The following is a 6,000-nucleotide window of genomic DNA, read 5'->3' as shown; positions in this document are numbered from 1 at the left end:
CAAGTCTTTACAGGATTAGGTGTATCCTCTACCACTGAGGTGAGACCAGACAAGGCAGAACTCTGCTAAATATGCACTAGGGCCATCAGACCAGCCTGTGTATGTACTTTGGTTGGTGGCTCAGTCTCTGGGAGCTCCCAGAGGTCTGGGTTAGTTGACACTGTTGGTCTTCTTATGGGGTTACCATCCCCTTCAATTCCTTCAATACTTCTGCTAAGTTTTCCACGGGGGTCCCTGATCTCATTCCTGCTTGCCTATAAGTATCTGCATCTGTTTCCATCAGCTGCTTGGTAGAGCCTCTCAGAAGACAGCCATACAAAGTTCCTCTCATACATGTTCTTTTGGGTCTTGGTTACCTCACTCAGGGTAATATCACCTAGTTCCACCCATTTGCCTGCAAAATTCATGTCTTTGTTTTTAATATATGAATAGTATTACATTGTGTAAATGAGCCACATTATCTGTACCCATTCCTCAGTTAAGGGACACCTGGAAGCTCCAATATCTGGCTATTATAATTAAATCTTTTATAAGCATAGTAGATCACAAATCCTTGTGATATGGTGGAGTTTCTTTTGTGTATATGCCCAAGAGCAGTATGGCATGGTCTTCAGATAGAATTATTTCCAATTCCCTGAAGAACCACCAGAGTGATTTGCAAATTGGTTGTACAAGTTTACAATCCCACCAGCAATGGAGTAGAGTTCTTTGTCTACATCCTTAAAATCATGTGCTGTTGCTTGAGTTATTGATCTTACAGACACTGACAGAGCAATTTCCAGCCTCATCTGAAAAAACAAAAACAAAAACAAAAAACCCAGGATAGTCAAAACAATTCTCAACAATAAAAGAACTTCTGGATGAATCACTAACCCTGATCTTAAGTTGTAATGCAGAACAATAGTGATAAAAACTGCTAATAAGTGACCAATATCACATCCCTCTCCTGTGGGGGGCTGGGGGTGGGTGTGACTGAAATAGGATCCAGGGTCCCAGGAAGTATGGTTGAACACCTTCTGTCCCATGCAGGGAGAAATTACCACGGACCAGGTCTCTGGGGTTTCAGACCTCTTGCTCAACCTGAACCAGGTTGCCTGCACAGATTACAGCCCCACAACCTCCTTTTTCTTTTTATAAGGGAGAGGTGTCATCAGAATATCTGTCTACTATGTCAGGAACAGTTTGATACTAAACCAAGACCTGATTTGTAGTGATTTTTATAATGCTACTCATCTACTGCTTTAGAAACAGAATGAGGCAGGTGTGAAGAGAAGCAAGGCTACAATGGCCAGTATGTGGCCAATGAGGGGAAGAACCCAGGCTACTAAGGGGTTAGAGTACTAAGGGGTAGGGGCTTGGTAGTATAGCATGCCTAGAGAGTCCCCTGGAGTTCTTTAAGCATTTGGGTATCTTGTTCTACCAACCTAGAATCATTGACATAAAAGCAACATTCCTCCCCCAGCAAAATGCAAGTCCCTCCCTGTTCAGCAGTAAGCAAGTCCAGTGCTCTCAGGTTTTAGAGTGTAACTCCTGCTAAGGAGGTTATCTGCCATTGAAGCGACTCAAGGCTGTCTGTAGTAGAAGCCATCACCTGGTCAAGCTTGTCTTGGAAGTCACTGGCCAGATGTTGTATTTGGGCAAGGGCTGTTTCAGCAGTTTCTGTCACACCCAATGAGACAGCAAGGCCTAGTCCAATGAGTAGAGGGATGAAGATCTCTCTCTTCTTTCAGCTTTCTCCCATCTGTAAGGCAAGTTCTTAAGGTTCATAGAGATAAACTTGTGGGGCTATTATCATGGGGTGCAGGAGCCTTGAAAAGGGGAGTTAATAGAGATACCAGTGGTGGCTTTGCACCAGAGGAGGGCAGGAGGGTTAACACATACTGATGCCTGTTGATGAAGTCATGGACACATGTAAGGTGGGATTTTGAGGAAGGTCTACAAGGCAAAGAGGGGGGTAGGTCAAAGAAAGGAATGTCCTATGCTCTTTCCTCATGGGTAGGGTTCCATGGAGGTTGTAAAGGGAGATATTAATGGGAATGGCTGCTAATAATAGTGGGGAGAGAGAAACACAGAAAAAGCATTGGGATGGGTTGGTAAAGGAAGGAGGTCAGCAGCATATTGGATGTATTGTTACCAGGAGAGGATAGTCTGCTGCTCCCTCTGAGACAGATTTTCCTGTTGGATAATATTAGCATGGGTAAAGGCTGATTTGGAAGCAGGAACAAGCTCATGGGAGATATGCAGGTCAGCAACTGGTTATTTGGCATAGCCATTGGGGTAAAGTTTACCCATGACTCCAGTCCACCAATATTCATCCTATGGATCGCTGATGGAGAACTGAAAATGAGTGTTAAGGTTGGTGAACATGGAACTGTCACTATTGGTGGATTTTATTTTTCAGATTAAGTATCGACAATCTCCATATGTGGAGACCTCTTGGAGACATTCACCTGGGTATCAGTAAGTAAAACAGAGAAAAGAGCTAGGGGTAGTGGAGATGAAATCTGGGTGTAGAGGGATCTCAATTCTGGTTCGCCATCCTTCAAGTGAACAGTCCTGCATCCCTATAACTTTGTTGTGTCCATTCTAGGTTTCCATAGCATAGAATATCCAGTGGTAGGTGTCAGTAAGGGTAAGGACAGGCTGGACAGTAGCAAAGTTAACACGAATAATAACAAAAACAGCTAAGAGAATAGAAGAGAGGGGGACTTGTAGAGGACACATGGCCTGGGCAGCAGTCACCAGGTCATGGATGTCTTTCCAGGAGATCTTGTTCTTCTAGTTGTGGTGTTTCCACGGCCTCCTCCTCTTCTTCTTCTGTCCTTGATTTCTCAGCAAGAGGCTGGCTATCTTGGTTGGTGGGGAGGTGTCGGACATTTCTTACTGGATGGTAAGAACCACCTCTAAGGCTTGTAAAATATCTCTTCTTAGAAGATTTGGTGGATACTTGAGCCACCAGGGGGCGTATAAGGCCATTAGCCCCATCCAGATTTTCCCACTTATAAGCCTGTTTAGTTATGAATTCATGAGAGGTACCCCTATGCCTAAGAGCTGGGGCCCACGGATGAGGGATCTCTTGCTGTCTTAAAATTGTCCTGTCTGCTCCAGTATCAATAAGGCACTTGAATGGTTTATTGTCTGTCTTAATGGTTAATTTTGGATGGGAGCCTTCTGAGATGCTAGACACCCATAAGACTTCTATAGGAGCAGTTGTTCCTCTTACTTTCAGGGCTGAGGGTTGCCCAATCTGGAGTTTAAAGATTGTAGTGGCTTATCATCCTTATCATATATACTGGTACTATATTTCTTCCAGTGGAAACCTTTCCTGCAGCAGGGGGCAGATTGTCTTAGGGGGATTAGAATCTACTATGGGGAGAGAAAATTTTGTGAGCATTTATTCCTCCAATTTCCTGCCTCTCTACATTTGAAGCAGATTATTTCTATTTTTACTGTTGCTAGAAATGCTTGAGCCATGGATGTAATCTGGTGTGATGCCATTCCTATATCTCTGGTGGCCACAATCCACCTATTGTGATGTTCTTCCCTGAAACCCTGGCAAGATAGTCTGGATTCAGAAGACATGGCTTCCTACACAATGGTTTTAAAAAGGTCTCTGTCTGTGGGATTGGGAATTTTTTCTTTCCAGGCTCATTTTGGTTCTGAGAATAAAATCAGTTAGGGGTTCTCTGGGCTTTTGAAGGAGAGTGAGCAGGGAGGAGGCAGGGTCTTGTGACCCTGAGGGTGGAGTAAACCAAGTTTGTGTTGCACAGAGGTAGACTTGCTCATAGTACCCTGCTGGCTGAGTTACTTGTGCTCTAGTGGAAAAGTCCTCCTGGCCAAAAAGTTTATTAAAATCCCGTGCGATATCACCTCTGCCTTGGTTTTGCCTGACTTGTTGATGGCATTCATCTTGAAATAAGGCTTCCCCTTCCAAAAACATATGACCAGGGAGGGAAAAAATGACAAGTATCTCTCCAATCTTGGTGGGTATTTAAGTTGACAATATGGCTCTGTAGGAGAGATTTTGTCCAGGGCATGTGGATGCCATCTTCCTTAACTGCCTGCCTGAGTTCTTTTAAATCTGAGGCTTGTAGTGGGTACCAGTTAAGTGGTCTATTTCGACTGGCATTAATATTAACTGGATATGCCTGAGTGGTTTGGTTTTTTTGTTCCACTCAGACTCTTTCATGGCATGGGAGACAGGATTAGTTTGTGCAAGAGAGTCTTGAACATTACAAAGTTGTTGGGTGGTAGATGGTTGAGAGTAAGGGACTATGGTGTTAGGCGAGGCTTCATCTGAATTTTGAAGGTATTTTGATTTTACAGCTTGGATGGGTGGAGGTGAAGTGAGGGGAGGGGCAGGTGGTAGCTCCTTTCTTTTTTGTAATGGAGCCTTGCCATTGAGTGGGAGAGAGGGGCAGGAGGAGTATACAGTTTATTTAGTGTCTCCTCCAAGGCATAAGGAGTCAGGGGTGGTGGGTAGATGGATTTTACTTCTCTTATTAATTGGGCTAGGGCTGTGAGATCTGAAATAGAGTGTTTTTTTATGACCTTGATCTTTGGGTTCATCTGACTGAGGGGGCTCATCAGCTGTGTTGCAATCAGTCTGTCCTGTTTTAGATGGTCTTATGTATTTCTGAATTGCCGCTAAGATCACCAAAACATCACGGGAGGGTATTTTTCCTTCTAGGGTATCTTTGTTTTTAATGAGAGAAGCTACTTGGATCCATGAGTTCAGGCTATAAATATTATTGGCCATGCATGGCACTATCTGAAGGACCTCCGTCAAAACAAGGAGACTTGTTTTTGGCTATCTTTATTCCATGGTGTTTTAGTAGGGCATGTATTTCCCTGGCCTGTGGCAATTTTTTATGAGATGGTGACTTGCTCATGATAGAAAAGAGGAGAAGTACTTGTCCAATGGGAAGGTTCCCTTAGGTTGTGTTGCTTCAGGAGATTCCATAGAAGTACAAAATACTAAGCCTTCCCACAGATTTAAGAACTGGCAGTTGCCCTGTGGCTTTTAAGCGGCTGCTGCATTACCAGGTTTTCTTTTTGTTTTAAGAAGGAGTTAGATAGAGAGTCTTTGCCAATGCCCATTGAGGGATTTAGACAGAGGCCAGAGGGACCTTCTGCCTACACCACAGAGTAGGTCTGGCCAGGAGGTTTCAGTTTCCCCTCATGTTTGTCCAAATCCCTTGATGACACTGACTAAAAGCACAGTAGGAAAAAAACAGATTGATTGTTTCCAGAGGTGGGGGGCTCACCTTCCTGCAGTAATTGTTCAGTGCAATCATATCTGTTCAGGTCACACAGTGGGTGCCAGATGGGGGCCTGTGTACCAGAGGTTTTCTCGGAGATCTCTGGCCTGGACCCTTGTGAGAGTTCTGGTGAAGGGAAGCGAGCACGGGCAAGAAGGAGAAGGCGCTTCTGTCACTTCTACTGCCACAGTGGGCTTCACCTCCATCTCTGCCATGTTTGTTTGGGCTGGGCCAATAAAGGCCAACTAGCCAGTGAGGAGTGCAGCACAGCTTCAGGGAGAACACACCTCTTCCCAAGTGTTACAGCTCTTAGAACAAAAGGCTCAGATGACAGAGTAGATCTCTCACACAACTTTAATTCCCTGGATAGGATTTTTATATTTTTATTCCCTGGATAGGATTACAGTTTTGGGGGTGATTCAGGGTTCAACAGCAGGTATTTCTCATTGGTGTGGGCTGAGAGCTTGGGGAATCTTTATTTGTATGTAAGAAGGCTTGGTGCTGCTAATACATGACCAATATCACAGACTTCTCCTGCTGGAGGCCTGTGGCGCTCAATGACTGAAACAGGAGCCAAGGAGGCATGGTCAAACCCCTTCTGTCCCATGCAGGCAGAAATTACCAGCCACCACGTCTCTGGGATTCCAGACTTCTTGCTCAACTGGGACCACATTGCCTGCACAGACTACTGCCCCACAGGCTCTAAGCATCCACTTCTGCATTGTTCATTTGGTGGCTG

The sequence above is a fragment of the Mastomys coucha genome, unplaced genomic scaffold, assembly GCF_008632895.1.
Source record: "Mastomys coucha isolate ucsf_1 unplaced genomic scaffold, UCSF_Mcou_1 pScaffold21, whole genome shotgun sequence".
In the NCBI taxonomy this organism is placed as follows: domain Eukaryota; kingdom Metazoa; phylum Chordata; class Mammalia; order Rodentia; family Muridae; genus Mastomys; species Mastomys coucha.
Note: the sequence above shows the minus strand (reverse complement) of the source record.